Here is an 11,651-nt window from a genome sequence, read left to right on the forward strand (position 1 = left end):
TCTACAAAATGGATGAGACCGATCTGATCGGAGCAACTGTGACAAATAATCCAACTGAAACCGGCATGGACAATGACTATGTTTTAAGAATGCGCTTATCCAGACAAGCCTGGTTTGGACACTTTACGGGCAGAAGAAACATTTCTATTAAAGAAAGAATGATACATTTCTGTCTTTTTATGCCTTTAATAGCTACTAACTTGAATTTTTATTCAAATTAATTAATCAATTATTTTTTATTGTAATGTAGAGACAAGGCTTTTAGTAACAATCATGTATTGCATTACAATTATATGTTAAAAAAAAAAAAAAGTCTAAATATGATATTTGGCCTTAAATCCTCCCAGGTTGGGAACCACTGCTCTAGAACAACGCACAGTAGCATTTTATGATCTGACTAATAGCAGAAGACTTAGTGAAGTGACAATGACAAATGCACTTTGTAGTTGATGTTAAAATAGTAACTACCAAACTGGTTAAGGGTTAGATGCAAACACGGCCATTCTTTGAATATTTGAAAACATTACATTGTAATTTAAATGCTGACTGAGTCCCTTTCCAAACCTCTCTTTTTATCTTTGGTTTGGGATTAAGGAGATTAAAGACAGTGTTGCTGGCTATGTTTTATTGTGGTCTCTGAAATAGTCTCAGTAGGACAGTACAGTCTTGTTTGTTTAGTGGCTCGGGAGCTGCTGTCAATTCAGTGACATGAATACAGTACTAACGACACTGTTGATGGCTTTTTAATGCTAGAAGTGTTGCTTATATAATACAAAAAGGTATTCTGGGAGTTATAATTAAACATACTATGTTAGCATCACTCCTAATCACTTATTTGAAGTATATTGAAGTAACATATGCAACAACTGTGATGAACCACGCTTTAAAAAGGCTCTAAGTAGTATGTACATTTCGGAAATATCAGTAGTAAGTAAGTGGTTTTGACCATTACTTCCATCAGTGTTGCCCACCCCCGGTCTTTCCTGCAAGAGGAGAATTTGCTCAGTGATGAAATATTCATAGAACGTTAGGGATTCAACTTGTGGAGTAATTTGCTATACTTCAATTGAAGTGTGTCTTGAATTTCTAGATGCTTTGAAGTGAGTGCTTTGTATGTGTAAAGAGAGTGACAGAGCGCACATACGGTACTTGAGGGTCTCTCAGCGGCCCCATTCGCTCCTCGGTGTCACTCATTTCCCTTGCTCTACGAGTTTTCTCTTCCCCTGCGGACCCCGGAGGATCTGAAAAACCTGTGGTTTATGTACACTTCATATCTCAGCTGCAATCGTCTGAGGGGGACCTGGACTGTTATCCCAGCAGAGAACAACACATCATTTTCTCCTGTCAAGCCTTCTGTTAGGCCTCATCACAGAGAGCAAGCACTCAGGATCCATGATATTATTAGTCTCCAAGGGAGGGTTCATTCAATTTTCCCAACATTGCACAGTAGCAAGGTCCCTTCAGCGCCAACGAAAAAAAGAGGGAAATAAGAGACAGTGGCACAGCTTGTTTTAACCTTCGTGTGGAGCAGTATATCTTGAAAACAAGGTGATCCAATATCCCCACGATTTGTGTGGACAGAGCTAAATGTATGGAGTGTTATAACTTCCCATTTCTCAGGGTTTAGTTACGGGATACTTGTGCTTTCAGTGCAAGGCTGGAGTGATCAATTGAAGTCTTCCATACAATACTGTGACACGGTCAAGGAGATTCTTCGGCTTGATACAAATATTTGCACCTCAATAGACGCAGGAAATGCCGCCTGCCAACGACTTCAATGAAAAGGGAGTGGATCTTTTTTCTCTAACATACACCCGATCCAATCTGAGGCATCTGGAAAATGCAGGAAAAAAAAAAAAAAAAGTGCTTCTGCTGTATTTCAACAGGGCTGCACAGTTCAATCCTACTCTAACTTTCAAAGCCCAAGGCTTAATCCCCTCGCCGGTGAAGGCGTTTGTTTGAGGATCGCCCTCACCGCTGGCGCCCGCCTCTATGTCCTTGCAATGCCCTCCAAAGGCGTACTGGCAGATCTTCACTCAGGATTCCTCTTTTAAAAAAAAAAAAAAAAAGTCTTCCCTTCCAAGCCTACATTGAAACTTCAATCTTTTTGGTCCTTGGTTTGGTTTTGTTGTCAGTTGGCAAGTGGTATCCCATTAACACCCTGTTCAATGTTGCTGACAAAAGGCTTGAATGTCAGTTTATTACACAAATGAGTTATGATACCAACTTAGTTACCTTATTGATAAAAAAGTGGTAATATAACTTATTGATTCAGAAAAAAAATAGAAATTATTTGGCCATTTTACGACATAGGGTTGCTTTCATGAACTTGTGCCCTTTAGCATAAACAAAGAGGTATTATGAAAGGCCAACGTTCAATAAGGAATGACAGTATGCCTCTAAACTGTGAGAGGTTATTAATAACAGGCTAAACAGAAGTAAATGATATTGACCTTTCATTTTTTGAGATGATATACCGTTCTTAAAAACACATGTCTGCTACATTATTCTGTCCATAGGTCATTTATGTCATATCTTTTTCTTCATCGTAAGTGACTCTTAATGACTTTAAAGTATTTTTTAATGGGCGTTACAGTAGCAGTTTGGTCTCGCTTCATGTGTCTGTACTGCTGGTATCAAGAATAATAGTGGTACGGCATTGCTTCACTTCATTGATCACGGGGCACCCCTTCTTGTTTCAGGGACATCATCAGTGACTTCATTACCAGCGCTCGAACAAGTGCGTGCCGTTATAAATCTCGTCTGAGCTGTCCACCAATCCCAACCAGCGGATATGATTGTTATCCTTTGAGAAATTCCCCCGATGTCTAACGAGGCATTTAAGCTGCTGCGGTTGCCCTTCGGAAAAAGAAAGTAGGGCTCAGGAAGAGGAATAATGTCCTCATTCAAATTTGACACACTTGAAGTAAAAATGCTGACCGTTTTGAAGGCATAAAAGTAGGAAGTGGGTGCGCAAGTCTTAGAGATGGTTTTCACTCCTATTCAGCACTTTCGGACCAAAGGGGTATTAGACAGAGGACTTTCCTACTGGATTCAAGCCTAGCTTCTCACCAGCACGCTGAAAAAGATCCCCCAATGGTGCGTAGAATCAAGAAAATGATATCAATCCTTGCATCATTTTTCATCACTTTTAAGCAGCAGGCATACCATTTGACATGCCTTGCATAGGAAATGATAAAGAATCTGAATGCAAATTAAAACGAAACACATGTAGATCTCGCCGTATGACTTACAAAAGAAAGACACACAAATGCTTTCATATTCAGTTCACCACTTTCTCAAGGTGTTTTTTAAATAAGCAGCAAATTCAAAGATATTTCTTGTGCCGACAGAACAGATAATACGAATTTCTAATTCTTGAAAATCTAGGCTGACTCACACACACTATAGGGGATGGAGACGAGAGGAAGGAGGAGAGCTGCCAGTGATTGATCGCTGAGCTGCTGAGCGAAGCTGCGGACGGGGGATTGGAAAAGATCGGATTTGAGAATATGCCAATAACTCATTTCCAAAGAAATAAACATCAGCTGCATTTACAGCAAATCAGAGATGCACATGAAAAACAACATCCATTTTTATCCACAAATGCTCGACAACTCCTACATTGCACAAGGAAATCAAGTCATAAAATCACACATCTGCCTTTATCAATGCCAGACATAAAGTGGATCACAGCTATAAAGTGGTGCTTGTTCTCGCTCTGTAGTTTGGTTTGGATGTAATGATTCATATGGAACATAAATTACTCTTGTGTTGTTTTGTACAATAAACATTGATAACAGTATGCACTTACCCGAGTGATGTAGTGTGATATTTGACCATAAAGGAGGCCTCTGGGGTTGTAATAATCATATTCAAGCTGAACGTGGGTAACACTACTTCAGGAGCTATTGCATCATGTTTTAACCCTTTAAAGGGGCCCTTTTCTTTGCTAATTTTCAGGTTGAATCATTTATTTCTGATGTCACTATGTTACCGAAGTAAACAAAGTCCAATCAAGGTGTTTAAAATGCACAAAAACCCATATAACAAACTACAGAAAAGGGAAACCACAAAAAGAACAATATGGCCCCTTTAATAATTAACATGTAAATACCTGACCGAAGATCCTATGACAGGAATCGGTACATTTAAACAGATAAGCCGAACCTGGTACTTGTAAGTGACAGAAACAAGAAATGTAAGCAGCTACCTTATTAATTTGACTTCTACTGTAAGTCTACTATTACAAAGTCTTGGAATCTTGCTTCAGAGACTAAATACCCCTTTACTGTTAGTGAACATGATGAAGTATTTTAGTGGGCATAGCATGGCTGGGGGCAAAAATAACTGCCTGAACATGTTAGCTGAAGTTGGCTGGCAAGTTGTGTTGGCTGTTTCTCTGAATGAGTACAGCCCATCACTCGCCCTTACTTAATTAGTAAGACAGTAAGAAAATAAACCAAATCCTCGCTCTTTAAAAGCAATGGTTTGATATATTGCATTTATTTGCTCTACTGAGTTAGATGACAAGATCAATATCACTTGTGTCTTTACGGTAAATAAGACTCAAAAACTAGTAGTTTGTGAACTTAGCGTACAGAAAGGAAACCTGCCAGCACATCTAAAACTCACTAATTACCATAGTAAATCACTATTTATGTTGTTTACAGCTGTCTCCCCCGTGATTCCATTCTTTAGGCTAAGTTCACCTGCTGCTTGCTGGAGCATCGTATTAAACATACAGACTGCAGCGTAGCGTTGATCCTCTTACAAAATGTGTGCATTTCCAAAAAGGTTAACTCTCCTTGTGGGTCGGTCCCTGAACCGCTGAGCATTTGACTGTAGCAGTATGAGATACAAGTCAAAGCTTAAGAAGTGTGTCCCTGATGTTTTTCGTTATTTCCTTTTGCCTTTAATTCCCTCTTTTCTTGCCAGTGATCCAACTGACTTTTGAATTGTTTGTCTAGCAGCAATCTGAGAATCGGAGCTGGTGCTCAGTGGAGCAGCTCAGTCTCTGCCTGGTATCAGAAACAGCCGTGTGGCTCTGAGAAACCTTTCCTCATGCAACAACAGCTTTGTTTATGCTTGGCTAGAGTCTTGACACCATACTGTAAAATAGCGTTATGCAATCATACAGGTAGCAAGGGTTGTGTTGCTGTCTGCTAACTTCTACTAACCTATCACACTCTTTTCAACGAGAACAGTTTTAATTGTCAACTGTATTTGTATCAATAAAACTAACTTCCTCATCTTTTAAGTAACGTTATGATAATGTATGTCTGTTTAAAGACGATCCTGTCAACTACTGCGATCAGCAGTCAAAACGGTCATACAGTAAACATGGGTTTTTCAGAGCTCTACTGATACAGGACTTCCTTTTTTGAAACTTTATAAAAAACGGAATCATTGTTCACTACCGTTGATTACATCTTGGCTAGTGGTGCATCTATTTCTACACAAAGGGTTCAAATTGTGGTTGAAGCAGGGTTTTATAATTGTGGAAACCTGTGGTCTCAATGTACAACACACCCTTAAGTATACCTCTACAAAACTGCAGCGCAATGGAGGTCAGCAAAAACTCATTTATGAATTTACTTATATGATATTTCTCCTACAAGGTCAACTCTGCTGGTGAAGGTTTTAACATTTTTAAAGATGTAATTGGAAGGAAAGGTATATAGTGGAGCTGTGAATTCAACCTTTAATAAGAAAAGGTTAAAGGTGGGGTAGGTCATTTTGGAGAAACCAGCTCGAGTGCGCTAGAATTTGAAAATACACAACCGGAAAAAATCGGCCACTTCCTTACAGAACCCCTCCTCCAACACACACGAACGTGCACATGACCAATGAGGGTTTCTCAAACTTACCTACCCCACCTTTAAGTATATAAAAAGAAAAACATACAGAAAGTTATAAATAGTCATTGCTCTAATCATTAATGTACTGATATTGTCTATTTGTACCTCTGCATTTACACATGTATCCTTACTATGAGCCAATATTTACTATCAGAGGGATTTCATTTGACAGGAGTATTACAAAACCTGGCAACAAGAAGAAACAAACTAATTCTGTTTATCGCCCTGCAAGAGGTCGTATTCCAGCAAGCAAATAACACTTGGTAATATGTATCACAACATCAAACGGGTGCATCATTTACAATAAGGGGAGATGAACAATCTGTTGCCGATCATGTTTGTGAAAGACTCCTGGCTGTATATGAGCCAACTATAGAGAACAGCACCAATATGTATTGCAGTATGATCATTCTCTACTACATCGTTTCATATTCAGATAGGGTTAGGGTAATACAATCAGACTGACACACGGGTCAGTTTACATTCTGCATTTCCTCAACTGGAGTGAATGATATCAAAGTGGAAATAGATTGCATTTGACTTGAAAGAGGGATCTTCAGAGCCTTAATTCCTCAGAGGAAAAAGGAACATCTGTATTTGTATCCATTTCATATCTCTTTAAAGGCCCTTTCCACTTCCCTCTGGAGGAAGAACAAAACTTGTCAAATATGATTTGTTGATGTGTTCCTTCATTTCATCCTTTAAACCTTCACAGCTTATACTGTATATATTCCGCGCCTTCAGACTGGGTTATGGGAACTGACAATAATTCCAAATATAAAAGACCATTCATAGTCTGTAAATGCACACAACAATGCAACTTGTTGAGGCTTTGATGCTTTTAAAAGGTTATGTTGAGTTATTGCGTGGCTTTGATTATGCCTGGGGTTCAACAGGGTACGTACCGAGGGCATCGGGTAATGGGGATGTCAGAACCGCCATGCAATGAAGGGCACAATTACAGTTCATTTTATTCAGGGCAAGTTTACTCACATGGCTTTGTTACTGTATCTCCCTCCCTCCCACACAACATCGCTGCATAAACCCGATAGTCCTCTGAGTCAGAGTTGATGTAAACAACAAGAGAGCTTCATGTCCAGCCAGAGCCTAGCAGGAGAATGGATACCAACCCAGCGACATGTGATTTGCATAGACAGCACAGAGGGATTAGGGTCTGATCTGTAGCGTCTCAGAAAAAGCAATGAAAATAAATAAATGTGTCGCCGTAATTCATGAGCACCAAAAGCTTGCAGATTTGTTTTCATTTGATTCCAAGCAGCAAATCCCGATCAGACAGTTATCCTGATAGGAGAAAAACATCCCGTCCTCACATTTAAATATCTGTGGTCGCAACTTTTATCAATGACAGACAGACAACGGCATGTCAGGCGAGTATCATTTGGTATTATGTCCTCCTTCGCTTCATATCTGGGAAGGCGCAAAACAAACAGGTCCCTCAATTTGACACATGCTTTGGCCTGCTTTTTACATTTATTGGTGAAATTTGCTGTTGTTGCCCTTTGACAGGCCTGACGGGAAGTCATTTCAGGAGAGGGAGATCTAGTGTCTATCAGCCTGTGAGTGTATTCTTAAAGGCGAGGCTGACATTACACCTGCTCCTGCTGTGCGCACTGAAGGGGAATCCCCAGTGGCGCCTTGTCGAGCAGCCATGTCAATTGTTTGTTTGCATACTGAAAAGCTGCAGGCAATATGTTGTCTAGCTCGGAGAATAAGCGGCTCATCGCTACCTATGGTCCATCATGAGTTGTGTATGCCAGGAGAATATACTGGGATCATGTCAATACAGGTAAAGACATTTGGGTTGCACATCATTTAAAAGAACCCTGATATTGGAGGTGAATTAGGGGAGAACGCGTCGTAAGCTCTTCTACCACAATACACAGGAGGAAAGTTGTTGCTTAACTTACTTAGCAATAATTATTCGCTTGATCACAACTAAAAAAGGTGGTTAAAGAAGATAAAAAGCTACTTTTTACTTTATTGTTTCCGCCGCTAAGGTCAGAGATTGTAGAACCTGAAACATGAAAGTAGCTTCGGTCCTTTAATATGATAATGCATTATTTTCAATTAGTGTTTACCCCGAGGCTTAAAAGCCAGAACTTTCTGAAAGGCTTGAAAAGGATGATAAGTGCGCGTTGAATGGCTAAATGCGAGGTGCCGAATCAATCGCAGCGCATCTCTTTCTGGTTTGGAAATAAAAGGGCCTTTTGAAAATCTGTGATAGCATGAAAGCAGACAGATGTGAACTGGACAAATGTAACAACACACTTTCTGCAATGCACTTTAGAGACACTTGAATCGACACATTGATGCTTTTCTGGTACTAAAAAGCCCTAAGAGCCACTTAAGGCAAACTAATATACAAAGACATATCATAATAGGGCCTCCTGCCTTTATATACTGGGGTATTTGGCCCCCCTATTTTATTTTGCATTCAATTGAATCCCATGGGTTGGATGGGTTATCTAGGACACTCACATTGACTTTGAGGAACTGCAGTGGGCATTTGATTGATTCCCTGACGACAAGAAATATGATTCTGCCCTCACATTGACTAAATAAAGATCCGTATTCTGAAAATTCCATCAAAAAGCTTGCTAAGACCCAGATCAAAATGTAAGCTCCCGTAAATCTTGCCACGCCAATATGATACATGACAACCTGACTTTAATGTTGTGTTGTGAATGTACCCTGTGTGCTGTGACCAATTTGCGTGTCTTGCACAGCTATTGCATTTTTTGGACAGCTCCAGGGAGAGTGCTATTGGTCGATCCTCTGGGCTGCCATATAGCACCCCGAGGGATACATCCTGGTGCGTCTCTTCTCAAAACGCTACTTAGATAGGCCCTGTGGGACGTTAGCCTCGGAGGGGCCCTGTCTTCTGGAGTAAAAAATAAATAAATAATCCCGCTTCTCTTATGGCTTGGCTGCCTTTCAAAGAAAAATGACAGGCTGGACCCAGTGCTGTTCCTACACTCTATATCGCCTTTATGACCAAATGTGAATGCTTTTAAGCATTATATGAATTTATGGCTCAATCAGCTTTCCACTTTTTGGCATGGAAATGTCATTCTTTTCTTTTTACAGATTATGAAATATTATATTCAAGGTATGGTATTGGTATTGTAACTCTTGGCAAGAAAGCAAATGATCCCATTTCCCAAAATATTAAACTATTCCTTTACATGTTGCCCATCGCCACTGCAATAACTGTTGGGTAACTTAGAGGCTACACAAACAACCTTTGCATTCAAATGTAACATATTTTCACCTTTTAAGTTGACATGAAACACTTTTTTGTCGAATAATTATCTATTCAAAACCCATAGACTAAGAGAAACATAATTTTGGAAGTTTTATTTTTGGGAAACTAGCAAATGTCTGACAATAATTTGATCAGTTGTTGATATAAAATGAGTCTTTATAGCCATATTAATTCTATAAATAAATACAAGGGTACGACAATGCATAAACTATGCAAAATACCAGAAATAAATGCTGGCTTCCCTGCTTCTCTCTTTTAATGCACACTATTTCTATTCCAAGAACAATCATTTCAACTTTCTTCTCTTGCCTACTGACGCTCAGCCTTCCTTTCTGCAGTTCAGTGGCTTGAAATCTCCCAAGATAATTAGATGGGAAATGTATTTCATTTACACATCATACCACACTGGCTATAATTAATTGTTCTGCTGTTCGGGGTGCGATAGTTCACTGACTCCTTTGTGTGACTACAGGATTGTTACTGTTCCGTGATATGTGGTGCCACGCTGAAAACTGCTAACAGATGCTGCCGTCACCGAAAAACGTCCACCTAGGTGACTCCAAAACAAACAATCCCTGCAATGAATAAACAGAGGTTCAATGCTTTCCGACAGGTACAACATTATTATTTTAAGGTTGGCAGTGGATAGATGGTAGTTGTATCTTTTAAGTACTCTGCAGCACTTGGAATAGTGGCCCAAAATATACTTTTTTCTAAATGTACTATGTTAATATTTTCTATCTTTTCAATCGCATGTCTGAAACAAAGTCCCTGGCTGATTACTTCAACAAACCGTATTTCTGAGACTCTTGGTGATGTGTAAACTAAACCGCCATCGTACATCCTGCATTAACAGATAGCATGTGTGTGAGGAGTTATTCTAATGGTTGCAAGCTATTTGCCACGGGCTACAGAAAAGCCTGCAGGGTGTTCACCTTGCCTGCAGTGTTTGGGAGGTGGTAACACATCGCAATTTGCAGCTTTAATGAATCTAATTCCATTGCCCTTCATACTCCACTGCTCCCTTTAGTTGAATCTCTTCCTCTAAATACTTTGCCAGTTTATGGACTGATGCTGCTTTGCCAAAGAAACACACTTCTTCCTGCTGATAAACACACCCACTGTGTTCCTAATGGGAATGGTTAAGGGACAGATATAAGTGCAAATGCCCTGTCTAAAGCATACATAACTTCAGAAAATTGGATAGAAATGCAATGTTGAAAGTCATAGTTTTATCTCCAGCTGCTACACCCCAGGCCTACCTCAGAGAAGTCGTACAATGTGCCTGGGAAAACACGTTTTAAATGATGTATTTTTGGTGTTCCAGACAATAGGTGCTACTCTGTAATAGTCTTTACGCTACAGTGTGTCACAGCATGCATCATTAATTTCTTCCTTTGTAAATGTTGACACCGTATTAGCTCTCACTACAGGAAGTTTCACAATCCCTTCCTATAAAAAGTAGCATGAGGCCCTGATTTGCCTTTTTTATTTTTATTTCGATGATAAAGTCAAATAATTGGATCATGGTTTTTCAACACAAAGCTGTTTCTATGTAACATTGTGATACCACTGTATGATACTACATGGATGACTACAAATATACCATATGGACAAAGAAATACAGCAACAATAAATACATATATAAAGCAAGATAAGCACTGTTTCGGAGGTGATGAGACTGCAAACAAACAATACAAGCCCAACAAACAGCCTTTGAAACGGTTGCAAAGACAAATCATCTGGGAAGACATGAAAAGATCAAATCACAGTTATTTAGTATCACGTATCAAAAGACTTCAGCAAGCCAAAGAATATTAAGCATTTAATAATAATACTCTAATTGGATAAGGCAACTAAGACTTCGAAAAGAAAGATTTGGTATTGATTTGATCTGTAGATAAAGGAGATTTTGAGTTAGATTCCTGATGTTTTCTGTCCTTGTAATGCACTTCATAACGGATCACTTAATTTGACTGAACTTAGACGTCATGGGAACAAAAGTTGCAGCGCCCTTGGGCGGACACGTAAAGTCACTTTGTCACCGTCGGTGCTGAGCGGCACATCCATTGCTCATTGAAGCTAATCCGACAAAAGAAGAGGAGGTCAAAAGAGAGACGAGCCGATGTGGGAATGAAGCATTATATAAGGTCCGTTCAAATCTTAATATGACTGAAGTGACACACATTATTAAGAGGGCCGTCTCATCAGTGCCTTCCAATGCAGGCAAAGTTCACAACAGGTTTTGGTCCGCCGCTATTATGGACTGTCATCGGAGCAAAGATGACGAGAGGGGACGTCTCTAATTAGCCCCTTGTCAGCGCGTATGACATTCTAATCACGTGTTCTTGTAATTACTTTACTTTTTACGATCTCTCGGCTCATCTTAGGTTGACACCGTAGCACTAAAGCGAGCCTCTTTGAATTTATTTGAAGCTCACTGGACAAATTGTAGAAGGAGTGGATGTTAAAATGGAGGGAATAACTGCCTCGATCCTCCACTT

The sequence above is a fragment of the Notothenia rossii genome (genome assembly GCF_949606895.1).
Source record: "Notothenia rossii genome assembly, chromosome: 3".
NCBI lineage: Eukaryota > Metazoa > Chordata > Actinopteri > Perciformes > Nototheniidae > Notothenia > Notothenia rossii.